Consider the following 23191-nt stretch of genomic DNA (forward strand, 5'->3'; position numbering starts at 1 on the left):
CTGTTTCATTGTTGTGCATGGAAATCAAATCTTCAAGGAATCTGGCTGCATAGGTTTGATGTATCAGTGTTGGAATTTCTGAGCTGCATTGGTCTTTCAAGCACAGGGCTGGCCCAAGGGCAAAATGGTGCCCCTCTCTCCATTTTCCATATAGAAGTCACACGAAAGCTAGTGACAGGATAGTAACCTCTTATGCAAGTAGATAATTTTAGTTGGCCTTTTCTGAACCACAGTACCCAAAGACGCTCAAGTTATTTTGGCACCTGGGCCAGAAAATCCCTTCAAGCACTCCTCCCCTCTGGAAAGAATAATAATAATCAATTGAACGATTTTGCTGCTCTTTCATGATGACCAAAATCAGCTGCCTGAACCAGTTGCCTAATGGTAGGGCTGACCTTGCCAAGGTTATCCCTTGACATTATGCATTTTGATGACTGAGGCTGCAGGGAGAGGGTGAGGGCTTAGTTGACATGCCGCAACCTTGTGGATCACAGTACCTGGAACCACCTAAGTGCTATTAACTCATTCTCCTGTCCATTGGGCGAGTGGGAGAGTTGGCCCCTTATCCCCCACCATTTTGTAAGACTTCCACCTGTTGGCAGTTGAACTTCTGCAGCATGAAGCCTTTTCTCTTACATACGTTTTCCATACATGATCTACAACTCAGGAAAAGTGGGGTTCTAAATGGTGCAGACTGTCTACTGGTGTGCAGCAGGTTCCCTGCTGCAGGCATTAAGCACCCAACACACTGGGGGGGGGTGCAGAAGCAACAGTAACAGGGATGTGCAGGCAGATTCATCCCCACTCTTTTTCCCCTTGCCCAATAGTAATCGGATGGAGGAGAGTAGAAGGTGGAGAAGAATAAACAAGGCTCCTGGAAATGTAATTGAGGCGCATTGGGTTGGGCTCTGCTTTGATTTTCATGCTTTTGGTTATTGAGGTCAACCGTAGAAGCTACCAGCAGCCACAAGTCTCGATTTGTTCGTAGAAGCTTTAACATATGCGTCCTCAAAAGTAATATTTAATGTTATTTTACAGGCACACGGGCCTATGCTGGTGCTGTTTAGCCAGTTACGCAAGTAGAAAGACATTGTGTAGCAATGATGTTCCTGAAACCTGTTTTGTCAAGGTGGAGCACTTGTAAGGTGTCAGCTGGGAAATCAAAGTCTTAACTTGCAAACTCTGTTCCACAGCCAAAACACAGGCCGTTTCTAGCATATCTCTTTACATGGAAAGGATATTTGTGCTTAAATTAGTTTGGTAAAACTAAAATTGTGATGCCAAATAATCAGGCAACATGATTTAGAAGAGTTCCCCCCTCCCCTTCTCTCACACAGGAGAGATGCTTCTTCTAAGACAGGATCTGGGAAACAAATATTGCATAAAAACATTTTTTTAAAGTAAAACATTTAATGTTTTTTAAGACATTTTAAATTATTATAATATGCCTTTTAATTTTATGCAAATTTATCCACTGATTAATTCCAATTCATGTGATTAAGATTTCTTAAATACAGTATCTGATACCATGGCGGCATGTAACCTCGATCAAAGAAACTCGTTCTCTGTTCAGATTGACCATAACAAATTGTACACAAATCATGAAGAGGCAAAGAAAACTGTCTGACAACCCAGTCCTATTGCTTGATGAGTTTTTAACCGCTTCACCCAAAACAGGGTGTGTTGTAACAACAAAAGCTTCATTTTAACCCAGGCAAATTAGCCAGACATTTTTCTTTCAACTCACCTTAAAGAGCCTTACAACAACACTGATTAACTGAGGTCCTCTGGTTCATTTATCAGCTACTGTCAGTTCTTGGTCTGATTAATGATTGGGGAACATGTGGTACCTTAGATGCTGTTGAACCCCAGTTACCATCAGTTCCAGCTCACATGGTCAGAGATGGTAGGGGGCTCTAGCAAGAGCTAGAGAGCCCAGGTTTCTCATCCACTTCTTAGTATCTCCTTTAAGAGAGTGGTCCATCCAACAGCAGATGACATGGTGGGGCTCAACCACTCACCCAACTTCCCACCAGCTAAGCCTCTACTGCATACTGGGACAGAGGAAGAAGGACGAAGACGCCACAAGGTTGGTACAGCAAAAACATGCCAGCAGGAAAGCCAGATTGGCTCCACCAGCACATTTGCACTGTGCTGACCTCATGGCCTCCTCCCCTCCCTCCTCTCTGTCCTGTTATGAAGCTGCGACTCAGCTGGCAGGACATCGTTTTGGATCCTGCGCTTAGTAGCTTCTGCAGAAAAACACACGCAGTGTTGATGAGGCTACCCAAAGGAGTTATTTTAAAAATATTTTAGGACCTTGCAAACAGAGGGCAATTAGTATGTTGTCAACATTTTTCATTAAAAAAATTAATGCACAAACTGAAGACTATTCTTTGTACATCTTGAAAGTATTGAACTTGTATGACAAGTCCTTTGAATGAGAGCACTTCTGCAAAAACCTAACTCTTAAAGCAACTAAAAGACAAATTGTTTTCCCTGAAGAAGTAATATTTGATGCATCTTTTTGAGTGTCATCTTCTTTTGTCTTGTATATTATCTAATTGCAAGAATGTTTTCAGATGGATTAATTAATTATATGGCACTGTATCCCTTGACCCCTTGTAAAAATGTCCCCAAACTTCCTTTTTTGTTTCTTCAGCTTTGCCTAAATTCTGATAATTAAGAATAATTAGCAATCTGTCCTTTTTTGCTAACTACTAGGATCCTGGATGTTCTGAGCATGTTCACTAACGATTAATTAAGTAATGGCTAATTTTTACCAATATTTAATAGTTCTTATTAATTATCAGTTAATGAATAATTCAGTTAACCACTCTTCTCCTGAATGCCACCCCCCAAAAAAACTTCACAGTGTGTATACAACCTTAGAAGGATGCTTGTGGATTTCGGATGGTCCAAAAAATTTTATGTGAAATGAACCTGATTTGCAGTTCCTGGGTTGGAACGGAGTTTTCATTTGTCTTCCACACTTGTTCAAATTTTGCAACACAGTTTCCAACTCAGAAAGCATACCAAAATGAAGGGAAATGAATTCATCTATTTGGTTCTGAAGACTGGGAAAATATTGCAGAAAACCGGAAGTCCTTTTTCTCTGCATGACAGGCTCCAGCAGATTGAGCAGCTAAGACCAACAGTTGTTTCAGTGTTCAAGAAGGCAATTTCCCACATATGTTGTAGTGGGAAGTGAAAGGCAGAAGGGGCTCATCAGCCTTGGGAAGGTAGCCCACCTAGGAGAAGGAAAACTGATCCTAAACCTCTGATAACCTTGCAGGATATTTTTGGGAGACAAAAAGGCTAAGGCGTAGACCCTACACAAATCCATAGTGGAGTCCCTAAGATGGCTGGATGGCATGTTGTATGCCTCCTTCCAGCAACTCCTGCAGCCAAGTTGGTACCCAACTTATTGCTCTGTTTTCCTTTGGACCACATCAGTGAGGTCTTGTCATCGGGGCAGCCCAGGACCTCCATACACACTGCCCAGGCTTGCATCCCAGGGAAGTCACTTTGGTGCTGCTAACGCAGCAGTTTGACTTCACCTCTGGAGGCACACTCCAATGTCTCTTGAGACAGATGGACACCAACAAAATTGGAAAGGGCCAATGACAGGAGGAGATACCGTACCAGTTGATAACTCTATGTAGCGGAGAGAGAGACTCTCAAGCCCAGGGATGGAGGCCCTCCCTTGTTCCTGCCTTGAGTGGTTTTGCCTGGCTAGACTGTGCTCTTGAACTACAATGACTTATTGAATCTAAATTATGAAGAAATTGATAGCTAGAAATACAGACACAAACTCATTCAAACATTGAAATGCTTCTTTCTCCATCTCGGTCTGCATTCACATGGCATTTAGCCTTCTCTTCTGGCAATTGGTGAGAAAGGGAATTGAAAGTTTAGTTGCATGGTCTTTCTAAAAGAAACAGCATGCCCCTCTTTTTATCGACCTACATGGCGTGCATAAGCCACTGCAAATCATTCTGGGGTGAGCAAAGCTTGTGGCGTTAGCCTTTGCACGGCTGCAGCCTCAGGTAGTTAAATCTTTTCCACCGGTGGCGCTACCGGTGGTGTGAACCGTAACAATCACGTTAGATAATCATAATTGGATTTTGACATTGCGCATCCTGTGTGCCTTGTCATTCAGAGCAAGATAAATATATCAACGGAGGGAGGAAATGATTTTCAATAGTCACACCCCGATAATCATTTCATTCACTGAAACCTATTATTACTATTAAATAGCAGTGGTTATCTTTTCAGGCTATGGCCTGTGAAGACCAGCTTATGCCAAGTAGATCCAGTTTCACTATTCATAGAATCATAGAATCATAGAGTTGGAAGAGACCACAAGGGCCATCGAGTCCAACCCCTTGCCAAGCAGGAAACACCATCAGAGCACTCCTGACATATGGTTGTCAAGCCTCTGCTTAAAGACCTCCAAAGAAGGAGACTCCACCACACTCCTTGGCAGCAAATTCCACTGTCGAACAGCTCTTACTGTCAGGAAGTTCTTCCTAATGTTTAGGTGGAATCTTCTTTCTTGTAGTTTGGAACCATTGCTCCGTGTCCGCTTCTCTGGAGCAGCAGAAAACAACCCTTCTCCCTCCTCTATGTGACATCCTTTTATATATTTGAACATGGCTATCATATCACCCCTTAACCTCCTCTTCTCCAGGCTAAACATGCCCAGCTCCCTTATGCTCATGGGAGCATTCAGTGGAGACTAATGGGGCACTGCACCACTAAGTCTGCCCCCAACTTGCCTGCCTACCTTCTTAACAACTTGTCTAGGGGGGTGGCACTGCTTTTCAACAGCAGCATCCTCTGTCTCAGTATTGCTCTCATAGAAGACTTTGGATTTGATATCCCTCTTTATCACTACCCTAAGGAGTCTCAAAGCAGCTAACATTCTCCTTTCCCTTCCTCCCCCACAACAAACACTCTGTGAGGTGAGTGGGGCTGAGAGACCTCAGAGAAGTGTGATTGGCCCAAGGTCACCCAGCAGCTGCATGGGGAGGAGCGGGGAAGCGAACCCGGTTCCCCAGATTACGAGACTACCGCTCTTAACCACTACACCATAGTGGTAGAACTCAACAGGAAGGAGGAGGGGGACAAAACTAGAATTAGAAGTGAGACACTGCCTGTCATGGGTTCTGGCTCCACCTTCTGCTGGTTTTCCTATCTTCTGCTCTAACCAGCGTTCGACACTCCCATTGTTCAAGGCGCATTTTGCGACAGGGAATTTCATTAGCATGAGTAGTTTCTGAGCTCAGTACTGCGCCTAAAATTTCAGATTAAAACTGCAGGGAGGCAGGAAATGGTCCTCTTTTCCTTGAAGGAAAAGAGGACCCTTTTCTGCCTCCCTGCTTTCTAGCTACTCTCTGAAGACTGGAGAAGAGTCCCTCTTAAGAATTTTAGGGGAGTGGGCAGGAGAAGGACAAGACCATGTGGAAAATGAACATAATATTTTAGCTGCATTTTCAGCTTTATATCCTTGTTATAAAAATGTGCGTCCAGACATTCTGTTGTTGCGTCCATAACCGCGGTTTAAGGTGCCATTTAGCTCCTAGCTTTCATATCTCAGTTTCTGGGTCTAACAGTTTCATTGGAATACTCTTATTACACTGCCTCCAGTCTGATGGCAGCAACAAAATGAGCTTCTTCATGTAGTAAGAACTGGACTGGAAGGACCTAGGTTCACATCCCCACTCAGTCATCAAGCTTGCTGGGGAACCTTTAATCAGTCACTAATTTTTTTAAAAAATAAATTTTTATTAGATTTTTCCACCATAATAACACAAACCACAAAGCAGATTAATACACAAAAACAGAAAAGGAAAAAGAGAAGAAGAGAGAAGAAAAAGAAAAAGAAAAAAAGGGAGGTGGAAAAGGGGGAACAATAAACAAATAGACAATAATAACAAACTTAATTCTTCACAAATCCAACTTTTTAAACATCTTGATTGACTTCCTCAAATCCCTCCCTTCTGAGTTTCCTTGTAATTTAAAAGTAACAGCTTTCCAATATCATTATTAAACTGAAACAATTTCCAATTATAGTCATCTTATTCACTTTTCTTGACATTCTGAATCCCATTTATTTAATTATAACTTAATTTGTCTTAGGCCTATTTGTTTCTTTCAAGTAATTTCTATTTTTTTATATTACAATATTTGTTCAAATAGTCCTTGAATTTCCTCCAGTCCTCTTGAAGCGCCTCTTCTTTCTGGTCGCGGATTCTTCCAGTCAGGTCAGCCAGCTCCGAAAAGTCCATCATCTTTATCTGCCAATCTTCCACTGTTGATAGTTCTTGTGTTTTCTTTAATCAGTCACTAATAGGGCTGGGCGATATATCAATGTATGGTCCTTATCAGTTTCATAGTTATTGACTATGTCTCACAAATCATGATGTGTTTTAGGGCTGGCTGATCTATTGTCCAAAACTGGTTTTAAGCCCATATGATGATAATTTTCATAATTTTTGACCTGGCCATATATTGTGAATCATGATGCGTATGTGTGTGTGCCATGCAAAAATCACAATGTAGGGAAAACCATGAAGCCAGCCAATGCCTCTACATTGTCCCATCCTTTATGTATTTCAGACATCGTGATATATCAGTATTTCGTGATGTTTAGCTGGTAATATATGATGATGCTGAAAATCAGATATTGCCCAGCCCTGGCCACTAAAACCTTGCAAGATGGGGAGGGGGCTGAGCCAACGTGGAGGATTTTGCTGCCTAAGAGATATCCTCAAATGATGTCCTCCAGCTACCCAAGTCAAGGTGCGCAGTAGTGCCCAAGGCACACTAAGTTATTTCGGCACCTGGGTCAGAAAATCCAACACCTCTCCCTTCCCTGGCAGTAAAAAATGGAACAATAAATTAAGCAGCTGCTTGAGGTAGTCACCTGTCTCTCTGCCTAATGATAGGACCAGGAAGGGAGGGGCGGAAAAGGAGCAGCTCCTTGGACGCGTCCTTGAACACTTGAGCAGAGAGCCAAATTCAAACGCAATAAATAAGCAGTAACACACTGAGGCAGAAATCCCTCCTACTGGATACCACAATGCAAGTTATTTTGCATCCTCCTGGAAATCAGAATAGGGCTAGAGCAGGTGTTCAAATTTCAGCTGGAAAATTATGCCAAAACATACATACCAAATTTCATTCTGATACCTGTCTTCAGGGGAAATAATTGGACTGAGATAGGTGAGAACTGAGCTGGGGGTTATTTGGGTCCCCTATTAGTTGCTGCCCAATACTCTCAGACATCAGACCTAGGCTACTGAAATTAGGCAAATGTTGGCTCTTCTCTTCTGCATATTGGTGGTGGTGGTGAATCTGGAGACAGGGAGCAATCCAAACCAAAGATCTCCTGAAACAAGTGGACTTTGGAACAGGTGGATCTCCAGATGACCTTGGTCTCAGCTGGTTGAAAGTCCACCATCTCAGCTCAGTTCGAGATAATGCCAGTGTCCATCCTCCATCTTGGCTCAGCTGAAGCTGGCTGAACTGAAACTGGGTAAGTTCCCCGAAACCCTGAGACTTATGGGAATTGGGATCCAGTAATGGCTGTAGGGTACCAGTCTGGGAAAGGCTGCTCTTATGCAACACAAGGAACTTGCATACCTGTGGAAGAAGCAAAAAATGCAACTGCCATGGTGCAGATTTCAAAGAAAAACTTGCGTTGCTGTTTTCAAGAGCCACTGAAGAATTCCAGTAGTCAATCCGTGAGCTGCCATGAGGATGCGGTGTAACGCAAAATGGCAGTCATGGGGCATGGCATAACACAAAATGGCTGCAGTGGGGGGGTGGCACAACAGCTACCATATCAGAGAACAGGGTTGCCAACTTGAATAAAATATGGGGGAGGGGGCAGGTAAACCCCAACCTTGTATAATCAATCACATGATGTAGCACATACACACCATTTGAATGGCAATGCCCATCAACTGGTGGGGGCTCAAATATTTTATGTGGGGGTCAAAGGGAACTTGGCCCCTAGGAGTTGGTGCCTATGTCAGAGAAAGAGACAAAGCCAGAATATGGTTTTGTCTCTTTTTCTGCTCTTTTAGATGTGGCAGCTATTACATCACATCAGTGAGAGGAAGGCACCTACATCAGCCACTGCCATGCTTTCTCACATGCTCACTTTGCAAAGGCATCTTACAGTCACTGCTGGTAAGAGGATGACAGGCTTGGTGGATCTTGGTCTGATCAAACAGCATTTAAAAAAAAAAAAAATGGTTTAGTAGCCATTGCCAAATATTTGTAGTGGTTTCCCCCACAGTCTGCCCAACAAGTAATTTTAGGCATGGTGTGACATGAATGCAAGCGAGTCAGGTTCATTTTTTTTTCATCTTAAGGTTTTTGGGTGAGAGATCAGTGGTCTTCCTGACAAGCCAATAAATTGGATCAGATACTTGTCTTGTTTTCTTTTCTGATTCTGTGATGGCAGCAGAAAACAAAACACCTTCCGAAGGGATGATCTACTTAGCGCTGTCAAACACAACGTGGTGTCAAAACTGTCTGCGTAAGAAAAGACACCCTGCCTGTCTTGAACAGGAGGCAGCTGCCAATGGATGTTTGCGATTGTCAAATTAAAACGGGGGGGGGGGGGGAGGCAATAGGATTAGTTGATCAGCTTTTGTGTGTGGCAAAACATGCACAGCATTAGAAGACACAACTGCCAGCTAGGACCAACGTTTCTTGTTTAGCTAGAAAAGGAGAGGTGGAAAAGCTATTGGCAATTGAATGTATTTGGATGAGGGTCATAAAAGATGGAGGATTTCAAAAAATATAATCAATTTATTGGGTAATACAATCCGAGGCCCCTCAAATTGCAGCAAACAACCTTTAGAACAAATGTCACGTCTACGCACATATTGCTGAAAATTAGGTTAGTTGTAATAACACAAGGAGGCTACCAATCTTTATTAGCTCAGTTATGAACATAAAGTTACAACATTGCATTCGGCAGCCATAAACCCCATTCAGATGAATTACCCTTGAACCTTTGAATTTTTCTGATGCCATTGAATATATTTATGAAAATGATAAGTTCTAAATAGTGCTGTTCATGCAGATCAGGGGTAGAGAACCTCAGAACCTAGTAGCTTACTTCACAAAGGTAAACATTACAAACCTACTTTGCCCTGGCTTGTTTTTGCCTGCCCTCCCCAGAGGGGAATATGACCCACAGGCTGGAAAAACGTTCCCCACCCCTGATGCCAATACCGCAAGTGAAAAAATCTCATAAGCTGTAGCAAAACCCATGTTTCTTCCCTCTGCCCCCGAGAGTCACTCCCTTCCGCAAAGCTAGTCTCCAAGTCATTGCCAAAGAATAAGGAATGAAAAGGGGTAACATTGGTTCTGATATGATAAGAAGCAAGTCTCTGTCTTGTTCCACTCAGAGCTGTGTGTGTGTGTTATGTGTGTATCTTAGTATTGCTGCCTGCTCGACCGGCTGTTCTTTTACTACTGGAGGTGACAGTTTAAATAGTTAGACTGTGCAATTTAAAATATACCAGCTCATCAGTATCTGGCAAACACCAAGCGCCATCTCAGCATCCAAGGTCAGCATTTCCCAGTGCTGAGCTCCAGGAGAAATGAATGCTGAGTGCAAGTGGGGTTAAACAGCCAGCCCAGAAGAATGCAGCAAAGAGGTACAAGGAGCCTCTGGTTTTAGAGACAGCAATGAGGGCTCCAAACTTTATCCATAAATGGGTTTCGACTCCAAGGAGCCTTGTGATGGTTCAAACACAGCTGCTATTGCCTGTACCTAGAACCTCATGATTCATGGAAATGGGGCAGTGTTCAGCATACACATCCCATCTTGACTGATTCGGTAGAGCATGAGACTCTTAATCTTAGGGTCAAGGGTTCGAGCCCCACGTTGGGCGAAGAGAGGTTGGACTAGATCAGTGCTTCCCAACCTTGGGCCTCCAGCTGTTTTTGGACTACAACTCCCATCATCCCTAGCTAGCAAGACCAGGGGTCAGGGATGATGGGAATTGTAGCTCAAAAACAGCTGGAGGCCCAAGGTTGGGAAACACTGGACTAGATGACCCTTGGGTCCCTCCCAACTCTACAACTCTATGATCCGCGTGAGGATTTCTGCTTGCACATGGCACTTTCACCCCATCTTCTTCCTGTGTGCACTGCACTCCCCCCCAAATCTGCACCAGAGGATTGGGGGAACCCCTGACACAGATTTAGGGGATGTGCCTGGAAAGGCAAGGGGGAGAACATTTCAATGTGCAAGCAGAAACATTAGTGCTAACAGAACGTTCACGTAGCACCACGTTAGATACAACTCTGCATTACGGGTCCACTGCAAGCCAGCTACTTTGGCCCAGTTTCCGTCTCTGCTAATCTGCCAAGATTTCTTAACGTGCGTGGAATTTTCTTGTTCTTTCGTTAACTGTTTAGGCAACTCAGATGAAGCCCTCATAACAAAACCAGCCTTTGTAGCTCTAATGATACACTTGATATTGTTCTCAAGGGCCCGAAACACCCAGCTATTAAAAGCTGAATACATGGGTTTGGCAACTCTTTTCATAACCAAGGCAGATGTTTCTGCTCTGCTTTCCCCCGCTTCTAAATAGCATTATTATTATTAGTATTTGCCTTGCTTGAGTGATACACAGACAGTTCTGATGAAGATGACAGAACCGAGCCAAAGTGTGTTTGTACTGGAGAACAGTGAATTAAATGGCATCTTTAAATACACAGCAATTACATTAGCTATTGGCTGAGGCTGAACTTGGTATAGTGTCTGCCAGAGTTAAAACTCCAGCTCTAGAAAGGGCATTTGAAACTGACAGCCCTCAAATGCTACCTCTACGATGTTCCTAAATCAAACCCCCGTCATCACTACTGCAGATCATTGATAAAACTTGAGGCAAGGCCCTCTCCCTTCTCTTTGAGGGCACCACAGCTTGTTCAACTGGTTGTACAAGAGATAGACTTGCCAACTTTTCCACCATCTGCTGCTCCCAGGGGTGCCAACGGGACTTTCTGGGCCCAGTACACTGTGACTTCCAACCTGCTCACAAAAGAGAAAAGAGGTTTGCATCTGTCTGTGACGTGTGCAGATTTCTGCCCTCTATTGCAGGCAGTGTAGGGGACCCAAAAATACATCAGTGGTCACACACGTAATAAAACACCTTACAGACAGAATGTGAAAAAGCTGAAGGTTTTCCCATAATTGTATCTGCATACTAGAAAAGGCTTAACCTGTTAAGTTTTCTCCTGCCAGACAGCTGTTAAAAGGCACAAGAACCCTCCACTGCCAAGGCTGCAATCCTGTACCCACTTACATGGGAGTAAGCCCCATTAAACACAGAGAGATATTTTCTTAAGGGCTAAAAACCATTAATGCTGAAACCTTTACAATCCTTTCCTTGGGAAAAGGGGGATTCTCCACTAGAGACAAGTTCTTCAGTGTTCGCTTCTATTTGGGGAACGATGTGTGCTCTGTCACTCTGCCTGCATATCCCTAGGCAATGAAAGTAGATTTTGGCTTCGGCATTTCATCCGAGGGGAGGGGGAGTCACCATTTATGAATCTCTTTGGAACATAATCATTTGTCAAGGGAGCCGTGCTTCTGACAGAAAGTGACCCCGATGTTGCCTTTTTCTATCTTTCCAGTTCTTGAGTCTGTAAAAAAATATATTCTCCACAAGGAAAGCCCTAAGCTTGGCAGCTGTGCCATATTTTGCAGGATATCTCCTTGTGAGACAGACAATTGAAAAGTATGTACGCCCCATCTGCTTTTAATTATAGGAGCACTAGGGTCCCATATTAAGAAGAGAGAGAAATTCATAAAGAGCAAATAGATGAGAAATGAAAAAGTATTACTGTATCTGAGGGATGGTTCACATACTGTTGACATCCCATGTGGTGGAGTGCCATTGTTGAAAAAGCCATTATGCTATCCTCCCCACAAGTAGAAGAGGGTCACAGCCATACCATTTGTTTAAAGCCCTCTTATATCAGTTATGGCTGCCCCCAAAGGAGCCTAGTAACTGTAGTCTACTACTACTACTACTACTACTACTAATTTTATTATTTAGACCCTGCCCATCTGGCTGGGTTTCCACAGCCACTCTGGGCAGCTTAAAACATATATCAAAACATCAAAGCATCAAACATCAAAAGCTTCCTGATACAGGGCTGCCTTCAGTTGTCTTCTAAAAGTTGTGCAGTTCTTTATCTCCTTGACATCTGACAGGAGGGTTTTCCACAGGGAAGGCCCCACCACCGAGAAGGCCCTTTGCCTAGCTCCCTGTAACCTCACTTCTCATAGTGAGGGAACCAGCAGAAGACCCTCGAAGGAGGACCTCAGTGTCCAGGCTGTGTGATGGGAGTGGAGACGCTCCTTCAGGTATACTGGGCTTTAAATTCCTCACCAACACTTTGAATTGTGCTCGGAAGTGCACTGGGAGCCAATGAAGATCCTTTAGGACTGGTGTTATATGGTCCCAGCGGCCACTCCCAGTCACTAGTCTAGCTGCCGCATTCTGGATTAGTTGTAGCTTCCAAGTCACCTGATTGGATGTGTATATACCTGCACTTGTGTGCCTCATTCACATGATCTATCCACCATTAGGATGGTTTTGGATAGTGGACAAATAAGGGGAGGAGAACAAACCATGCGTAAGGATTGTGTACACCATCATATGGTATATTCCTCTCCCACCAAATAGACAAGCATTGCCTTAAGTTAGAGTTTGAGTTCCCTACTCCAGTACCTCTTGCACACAGTGGAAAGGTACTTGGTAACCATATTGTAAGGGGGTCTTTTTCAAAAAATAAAGTAGCTGCTTAACTCATCTGCTCCGAGGTGAACCTGTTTTCTGAAATGCAAGGAGAGCACAATCTCTGGGAGCTTCCATACTGTTGCTATTTTCAGGTGTGATTCAATCACATATCAGCAAATTCAGGTTGATCGGGAGATCTTCCATAACTACCTCACTTTCCCAGAAGAAGGGAAGGTGCAGTAAGGAAGGTGATGGGGACAGGCATTGGAAAATGTGGAATAACACTTGCTTTGGCGGAATGTCATGTAACCTCCCCACAAACAAATCAGGACAAATGTTCATTAAACAGCCCTTATTATCTGATCTCCCCAGAAACAAATCAAGAAGAATGCTCAGTAAACAGGCCATCTGGAATCTCCCTGCGTATTTGTTTTTCTCTTCCCCGTGCATATTTTGCACAAAGATGAAATCACAGACACTTATTCTCCCTGATGCTCTAGGCTTTCTCCCTTATTTACTTTGTAATATCAAATAAATTAATTCACTGGCATGTCACTAGATCAAGTAGCGTCAAGATGAGATTAATTGGGCAGAGGGGGACGGGGGAGGCATTATATTTCTGAACTCTGTTCATAAAAGCAAACAAAAACTTAGATTGTGTGGCATGCCATTGAACGTTACCTCAGAGTACATCAATGGGTATTATTTCGCTGAGCGGATATTCTTACACATTACAATTCTGTGATTAAAAATTTAGAACATATCCAGACAGAGGAGCATTTTGAATAGAGATGATATGGATGGCATGTAAATTACATACTGTGTATATAAACGCAGTTGCCTTTTGGCATTTTGGGACAGCAACTCTGAAAGAATGACATGTGTTGGTCTTAATACCTATGGAGTCAGACTTCAGCAAGGAATTGTGGGTACCATTATAGGTATGCCTGTGAGTTGTTTCTGTGGCAAGCATCTTTTCATTTTTGAAATATGTTTGCAGATTTGCACAAAACTGCAATAAAACCGTATAGTTTGTGTATAGTGTGTATAATACATTACGAGTGCATTGCTCCAAGCCAGGAAACCTGAAGTCTGTTGTGGACATGTGCACAAGTATTTCTTTACCTGTTCTGGCACACATAACTTCAAAAATAAAGAAAAAAATTAAAGGTTTCTAATATTCCAGATTTGCACAAAAACTACAGTAAGAAAAGTGTGTCACTCCCAATCAGGCAATGATTTGGAGTCACTGGCATGAAAGGCTTCTTCTTTTCCTCTCCTTCCCCTCCCTTGCCTCATGTACCTGTGTAAAAGAGCATATTTTTCTAAAAATACCAGGAGCCTGCATGCTTTCCTAATGACTGGCAGAGCTTGCATCACAAAAACGTCACTAGAACTTGCTCAGACAATGGACTCCAGTGCATCCACAGTCAGGTAACAAGTATATTAGATTTATTTCCCCTTTTCAGATTCTCTGCTGATCAGGAACATCCAAGGTTACCATTGGAAAAACTGTGGGCTACCAGTTGGTTGGGGTGAATATCATGTGGATGATGCCCCCCCCAAAAAAATCAAGGGACATGCAGCTTCAAATCCACATTAGACTCCCATGTGAATGAGACCCAGATATCTAGAACTACAATTTCAACAACTGCAGTTAGTAAAAATGAAATGTTAGACAGATCTGCAATGGTTTTAAAATGAATTTCAAATACAAGACTCAAATTTGGAAAGTGAAACTCTGAAATTTATTAGCTTCATTAATGAACACATAATCCGGCCATTCAAATTTGAAGGGCTGAGAATTAATTACAGTGAGGGGTGTTAAGTTTGGTCATCAAAATTTGTTTTACAACCATAATTCAGATATTCTGAAAGTCAAAGGAGTTTGAACATCATGCCCTCCAACATTTCTCCTATGAAAATAGGGACGTCCCATTCCATAATGATAATTTTACTATTTATACACATCTTACTGGGTTGCCCCAGCCACTTTGAGTGGCTTCCAACATATATAAAAACATAATAAAACATTAAACATTTTTTAAAACCTTCAGACCGCTTGGGGGTCAGATAACTCCATACCCTCCAGCATTTTTCCAATGAAAACAGGGACATCCTAAGGAAAAGTGGGACATTCTGGGATCAAATCAGAAACCAGGACGGCTTCTCTAAATCAGGGATGTCCCTGATTTAGGAACACTGATTTAGGAAAATAGGAACACTTGGAGGGTCTGGAACATGCTGAATATAAACAATGTTCACAAGATTTGCCACTGCTGACACTCTGATTTGAGCTCCAAAGATAGGAAGTTGTTATTAAAGCATAAACACAACTGAATATGTCTACAAGAACTGCTTTTGATGTTCTCAACATTTTTAAATGGGTGTGTGAGTTAATTAGGTGAGTGTTGCTGTTGAAAAAGCAGCTGAACCCGAGACGCTCCTGCGGTAAACCAGGAACTATTTATTAATTGCTAAATTTTCTGGAAGGAGCTGGCGCAGAAATTTAGATGGATGCAATGCAATATAAATAATGAGCATCCCAGATGGTTTTTCAGGTTATACATTTGAGCCTATTTTCTGTGTCCCTGAAATTAAGGTGCCCAAAGTAGCCTGTGTGTAAGCTAAATTCAAGTCCTACGAAACTGCTTGAACTCAGCAGTGCTGATCTGAGGCCTGTGCTCTCATCCTGACAAATATTGGAAAATGGATTAGAGGACCACCCTGTTTTACCGTGGCCACACAGCATAAAGCATCATCATGTTGTACTTTGCATAATGAGTCTAGAATAACTACCAACCAAGGGTTCTAGGTTAAGCTGTGGGTGAACATATCAGATGACACAGCGATTCTTCAAACAGCTCTTGTTTATTCACCGGCCAGGACAGAACTGAACTGAAGGGTTCAGTCAGCCTGCTTATATAGAGCTCCAGTACAGCGTAACTGTAACAACTTTCTAAAACTATCCAATCACTGAACGTCACTTTCAATCCCTTATTTGCATAACTACGGTATCTACAGTATCCCCCTGCTGGCCCAGGGTGAGAACTTCAGTACATAACATTCTAGGCTCACAGCAATTAAATAAACTGGATAAATAAACTAGAACCTCTACTTTACCTATAAGCAGTACTATTTTTCTAGAAAAAGAGGTGCCGGAACTCACCATGAACACCTCCCTCGTTCTCTTAGAATGGCAATGGAGCCTACCTGACAGGTGCTGGAACTGAGTTCCTGTGAGTTCCCCCTGGGGAAAAACAAAAAAGCCCTGAGTAAGACACATCCTGGAAAAGAACAACAGCATTTGCAACTTTACCACATGGATGTTGCTTTCACAATAATATTTTACCAGAAGAATATTGAAGGATCATATGACTCAGCCTTTGCCCATGTCTGTTAAGTGCTGGTTTTGTAACAGATCCATGATTAATTCTTGAAACATAGGTGTGAAGGGGCATAGCTGATTTCCATAAATCCTTACTAACACAAACGTACAAAATATGCCACAAATATTGGTGCCAGCAACTTTTACTGTAGGAGATCTACACAGCTCCACCCTTCTCCCTGAGAATCCTCTGAAACCCACCAACACGGATGAGGGATTCCCGGGGCTACTATTGTGAAATAAACGGAAGGGATCGTGCAATATGTGGGCACTGCAAGGTGCCTGTGACTGATCTGGTGAATATTTCTCTCCTTAATAATACACTGTTACTGTAGGTTTATTTTTGTTTAAGAGAAATCATTGCCATTCCATGGCAACCAGCCTTGGGAAGTAACATAACACAAGATGGCCTGATAAAAATATATTTTGGCACCATCCAGGTCAGTTAAATACCCTAAAAATAAAGGTGTTAGCATAATATGCTGACATTTCTGTATGATTTTAAAATACAGGTGTCATTCTTTTTAATGCTACAAATGTAAAAAAGTAAATTAGTATATGGCTTGTGTGGGAAACCTTTGGCACTCCAGATCTTGGTGAAGTGCAATTTTAATCAAACTTATTCACACTCTTCACCGTAATATTATGCAATTCTCCGATTTCTCTGTATTGCGGAGTAAACAGAGCATTTAAACCTAAGATCCACCCACCAGATCTTTCATGAAACTTAGGCTACATTCACACCATACATGTCAAGCACTAATGTATGACTTTAAACATTTACTGTATGGCTTCTCTGAAAGAATCCTAGGAGCTGTAGTTTGTTAAGCATGCTAGGAGACCCCTATTCCCCTCCCAGCGCTATGATTCCCAGAGCGGTTTAACAATCTTTCTTCACAGGGAACTCTGGGAATTAGAGCTCTGGGAGGGAAATATGGGTTTTTGAGCAACTGTCGGCACCCCTAACAAACTACAAATCCCAAAATTCTTTGGGGGAAGTCATGACTGTTTAAAGTAGTATCCTAGGGCTTAAAATATGCTGAGGTGGCCATGGGCTGCAGTCCCATAACCACTGCTAGCAAGATGCCCCAAAGACAGTGACATTTACTTCTGGCATCTGTGGGATTGTGCTGAATAAAGGAAGCAACCCTAAATACATTTTTCCTGGGTGTCAGCAAAAAGGCATTTTTCACACCCAAGAGGGCAGCATCATCAGGCTTGGGAAAACCCTGAGGTTTGCAGCAGCAGCAGCAGCAGCATCTGCCAACAACAAACTTTGGGGGGCAGGACGCTAAAGGGGGGGGGCTCAAAACCAACCCAGCAAATTGAAAACTGAGCAAGGGTAATGGGGAGGGGGGAACCCAGGAGATATGGGGAATGGAGGCAGGCAGCTAGAACCCTGAACAGGAGGATACCCAACAATGCAACATTCTGTTGCAGCAGTCCCCTTTATTGGTAATAGCAATAACTCCATTGTGACCAGTGTTAGAAACTGAGATATGAAAGCTAGGAGCTAAATGTCACCTTAAACCAAGGTTATGGGCGCAACGACGGAATGTCTAGGCACGCTTTTTTAAATAACGAAGAATACAAAGCTGAAAATGAATGAACTGCAGCTAAAATATTATGCTCATTTTCCACATGGTCTAGTCCTTCCCTTGCCCACCCTCCTAATATTCTTAAGAGCGTCTCTTCTCCAGTCTTCAGAGAGTAGCTGGAAGTAGGGAGGCAGAAAAAACTCCTCCTTTCCTTCCACTCTGCAGTTTCAATCCGAAATCTTAGGCACAGGTCTGCGCCCAGAGCTCAGAAACTGATCAGGCTAATGAAATTCCTTGTCGCAAAATGCGCCTAAAACAATGGGAGTTTTGAACACTGATTGTGACTGGTTGTATTGCTACTATCCATAAGCCGCCTGGTCAAAAGTCTGCTACTCTATTTACAGATAAGCTTTTTGCTCTGCCTTCCTCAGTATACGCCATTCATAGCCTAAGTGTGATCCTATACAGTGGTACCTCAGGCTAAGTACTTAATTCGTTCCGGAGGTCTGTTCTTAACCTGAAACTGTTCTTAACCTGAAGCACCACTTTAGCTAATGGGGCCTCCTGCTGCTGCCGCACCGCCAGAGCCCGATTTCTGTTCTTATCCTGAAGCAAAGTTCTTAACCTGAAGCACTATTTCTGGGTTAGCGGAGCCTGTAACCTGAAGCGTATGTAACCTGAAGCGTATGTAACCCGAGGTACCACTGTACTGTATATGTCCATAGAAGTAAGTCTACTTGAGATCATTGTGGTTTCATCCCAAGAAAGCAGTATGGGTCACCTATATGCGAAACGGTTTGTTCTCCAAAATAGAAATTCACACCTCTCTCTTCTTTTAAGTCAGCTAACACACCCCTCCCTTTGCTAGACGGAAATTAAAGTCATCTGGTTGGTTGGTTACTTAGCTTATAGGATGTCTGCCACCTGCTGCCAATGGCTTTACATTGCAACAGTACAGTCCCGTGCAAGCTGGTTCCTGCTGTAAGGAGGAGGTCCGTAACAGTGCAGCCGTTCTGCTTTTCTGCCTACACAAACAGTCCTTCAAGAAAAAATAGAAATAAAAAGGCAAAATGCCACAGACAGGAACACACCTGATCCCTCGCCAGTTATTCCAGTACATATATCCTTGCCTAGTTTGTTGGACCCAAGTGTAGGAATATAGGATTCAGTCAGTCTCAATAATGCTTACACATCGACTTCAGGGTTTCCGAACCCCTCATGAAGGTCTTTCCCAGCCCTCCCTGGAAACAGGGCTGGCCCACTCATGAGGCAAGGTGAGTCAACCGCCTCAGGCAGCAGGATCCACAGGGCCAGCAGGGCCAGCCTCCAAGGAATCCAGTGGCAGTGATAGCCGCAGTTGGAGTCTGGATTTCCATCTCCATCGCCTCTACAGTGGCCTTTCGGGGAATAGGAGGCGCTGCTGGTCTTCTCCCACCCCAGGAAATGGGGTCTTCTAGGCTCTGCACCCACCCAGTGTGAGGGTCATTCCCTCCGGACCCTGTGAGGGACTTCGATTCCCACTTCACCTGTTGAGTAAGGTGGCTTGTACCCACCTCCATTCCCAGTGTAGATCTTCACTCACTCCTTCTTCCCTGATGGAGGAGGGCGCCATTTTGTGGTTTACCTCAGGAGCCATAATGTCTTGGGCTGGCCCTGCCTGGAGATGCTCAGGATTAAACCTGACATGCCACACAGCGGGTCTGCCACTAAGGTGTGGCCCTTCCCAAGGAGCTAACCAGAAAAGTGGCACTGAGGAAACTTCCAGAGTTTTAAGTCAGGAAGGGAACGGGGAGAAGAAGATTACTAGAACGACTGGTGGCCAAAAGACATGGGGGCCCATTGGCAGCGGCTTGCAAAGCAACGACTGAGGAGAATGATCCTGCAATTTCTGGCTTTCAAAACTGCATCTGTTCAATGGATTGTTGAGGAAAGGCTGTGCTAATATCAAGCTCTCTCTAGATAATGTCAGGAATAAGGGCCATCTGCTTAAGTCTAGCACGTCATGTGCATGTTCAGTAGCAGCAAAGTTCTTGGCACCTAACTAAGCCAAACGTGGATTCCATGCTGCCTGAAACGTGAGGAGAGGTAAGTGTTGGTAGCACTCCTTTCAGAAATGATACAAGGAAAGCTTTTTATTTCATTTGTCTAGAATATTCTAGAACATTCAGGATGGCTTTCAATAAAACAAAGGAAGTTGAAATATTAAAATCAATAGAACTTTATAGCATTATTAGTAAGTGAGGAGCAGGCAGAAAATAATTAAGGCTTAATACTGTCAAAATAACATTTAAAAACAAACGAACAAGGAGAGTACTTTATGAATTGGCAAGGCATACCTGGAGGAAAAGCACCATGCTGTGCCAATAGCTCTAAAGGCATTTATTCGTTCTGCACTCTGATGCAGCTGAACCACTGAGCTGTGGCATCTACTTTTGGCAATTCCATTATAATTGTTTTAAGGATTTATACTTCCCTTTTTAGAATGTCTTCTCGGAAGGCAACTAACAAACATATACTAGCAACCTGTGCTTTTTGGGGGGGTAATAAATTAGGTGCTGGTACTCCTGTCTTGATAAAGGTGTTGCAGGTACCAGCACAAAATGGCTACCAATGGCGACATAAAAAGAGGTGGTGGTACTCCGTATCATTGAATCCCATCACTGGAGCCCAAAGCAGCATATAGATATGGTTCCCTGGTGGTTTCTCATCCAGGCACCTAAATTTTGAATGGAATGAGACAGTTCATGTTGCATCTCAAGGAGTATGTTGGGAAACACTCATTGATGTCTTTAGGATTTCTGTTTGTCCTGCTGCTTCCCCACAGGGAAAACTCATCTTTACTGCTGAATTGGAGCAAATGGAAACTGGGTTTTCAGCAGACTGATGTCTGCACTAAAAAGAGGGGCTTTACCAGGGGAAATGGTGGGGCAAATGGAAAACTGCTTGGACCCGTAATTTCTAGGCATAAGACAAGTGTGGACGAGTCCTTAGAGTATGTTTAAATTTCATCTTAAATGCAAAACTGTAACAAGAGATACATGTTTTTACTACCTTTGCATCCCAAATAGGGGTCCCTCTCCGCCCACTGAAGTGCTTACAAAGAGATTGAGGTCACTGTAATGAATGGGTAGAGTTTTTCAAGTATATATTTTATATCCATCTACTGACTGAGTAGCTGGAAAGACGGTGGGTGGGAAGCCCAAATATATCCAGCATTTCAGCTAAAGTACTCTACAACACACATCCTACCTCCTGACAACGACATCAGGTAACCCTGAGCAAGTCTGACATTCATTTGCTAGAAGTGAATCTGTGCGCTTACGGATTTTGAATTCCGCCTCTAACCGTGGTGATACTTAGTTCTGGGTGGGAAAGAGCAAAAGTGTTTGGGTCGATAGTTCCAACACGCACACTATTTATAAGAACTATTATTTGATTCATTTGGCTTCAACTCATAGAATCCCATTATGAGAGACTCTGTCATGCTCAAGCTTTTGTTCAGCCGGCCAAACTCTTGCAAGCCATCATGCAAATGGCTGGATGAGCAAGTAACAGTACCTAGAGAATAATGGGGGGCGGGGTGTGGAATTGGGCCACCCTAGTGGGGCTGTTCAAAATCACAACATCATTTTAGCAAATTCAAACTTGCTTAAAATCTGTTTGTGTTAATCAAAATCTGCCACCCTTCTTTGTTTGTAACAGTGAAGCCTCATTTGTCTCTCTCTTCACCTTCCTCTCAGTTAACCATTCCTTTCCCCCTACTCACAGGTTTCTTTGCATTCTCATTCTCAATTTCCCAATTAATCAATCAATCAATTAATTAATTAATTATTAGGGACGCGGGTGGCGCTGTGGGTAAAACCTCAGTGCCTAGGACTTGCCGATCGCATGGTCGGCGGTTTGAATCCCCGCGGCGGGGTGAGCTCCCGTTGCTCGGTCCCAGCTCCTGCCCACCTAGCAGTTCGAAAGCACGTCAAAGTGCAAGTAGATAAATAGGTACAGCTTTATAGCAGGAAGGTAAACGGCGTTTCCGTGTGCTGCGCTGGTGCTGGCTCGCCAGAGCAGCTTCGTCACGCTGGCCACGTGACCCGGAAGTGTCTCCGCACAGCGCTGGCTCCCGGCCTCTTAAGTGAGATGAGCGCACAACCCTAGAGTCGGACACGACTGGCCCATACGGGCAGGGGTACCTTTACCTTTACCTTTACCTTTCCCTTTATTATTATTATTATTATTATTATTATTATTATTATTATTATACCGCCCTATACCCGGGGGTCTCAGGGCGGTTCACAGAATAAAATCAACATATAAAACCACAAAATACATAATAAAAATAAAAACAACAACCTAATAAACAACCTAATACCCCCCCCCCAATATTTTAAAAGGGCATAGGATGTAAATCAGATCAACCAAAGGTCTGGTTAAAAAGGAACATTTTTGCTTGGTGCCTAAAGGTATATAATGAAGGCGCCAGGCAAACCTTCCTGGGGAGAGCATTCCACAGATTGGGAGCCACTGCAGAGAAGGCCCGTTCTCGTGTTGCCACCCTCCAGATCTCTCAAGGAGGAGGCACATGAAGAAGGGCCTCAGAAGATGATCTCAGGGTCCAGGTAGGTTCATATGAAAAGAGGCGGTTCTTGAGGTATTGCGGTCCTGAGCCGTTTAAGGCTTTATAGGTCCAAACCAGCACTTTGAATTGGGCCCAGAAACTAATTGGTAGCCAGCGCAGTTGGGCCACGATCAGTGTAATATGCTCAACCCTTCCTCTTTCTGTTCCCATATTCATATTTTTCTGCGATACTTCATAATTTTGTCCTCACCCTACACATCTCTCTGCCACTACGGTTGAGGGAGGAATTTGATTCAGTTCTCGTTGGAAGGCAAACTACCCAGTTACCACTGCCTGAAATGCATCAGAACCAAAACACAGCCAGCCTCCTCTGAATTTCGCAATGCAGTTCTCCAACCAAACAATAAGGAATCTTATTAGGGGAAGCTGCATAAAAGTGAATATATTAGTTGAAAAGCGACAGACAAAAATGCATTCCACAATGGGGACATGCTTGCAAAAAATAAAAAAAATTGTGTGAAAATTGCTTGCAACCCGCCCCCCACAAAACTTTAATTGCACAATTTGCCAGGATGTGATTGAGTTCCACCCCAAAATAGCAACAGACTGGTAGCGCTCTCAGATGCAGGCAAATCACACAGCTGGCTGGAAAAACTGGTGTCAACTCTGTCATACACTTCTGAATCCAGGAAGGGGAGAATCAATGCAAATGGAGTGATGCTGGCATGATCCCACATGCATTTTTTTAATACATAAATAGCCATGTGTGCAAGTCTGCAATCAGTTTTATGTTGTGAAGGCCAGGCCTGACTTACACTGGGGAAGAAAACTTTTCCCTTAGCTGAAGTTTCTACCTCTTCTCAAACTATTCCACTGCACTTTGGTATATGTCTGCAACTGCACCACC

The 23191-nt window shown here is 43.3% G+C and overlaps 1 protein-coding gene across 1 annotated transcript in view; it reads left to right on the plus strand.

Moving 5' to 3' along the window:
- The window catches only part of RAP2A (RAP2A, member of RAS oncogene family), an 84185-nt gene that overhangs the window by 22786 nt on the left and 38208 nt on the right, over positions 1-23191 (plus strand). The gene's annotated exons all lie outside the window — the stretch shown is intronic.

The sequence above is a fragment of the Podarcis erhardii genome (assembly GCF_964252035.2).
Source record: "Podarcis erhardii genome assembly, chromosome: 4".
NCBI classification, from domain to species: Eukaryota; Metazoa; Chordata; class Lepidosauria; order Squamata; family Lacertidae; genus Podarcis; species Podarcis erhardii.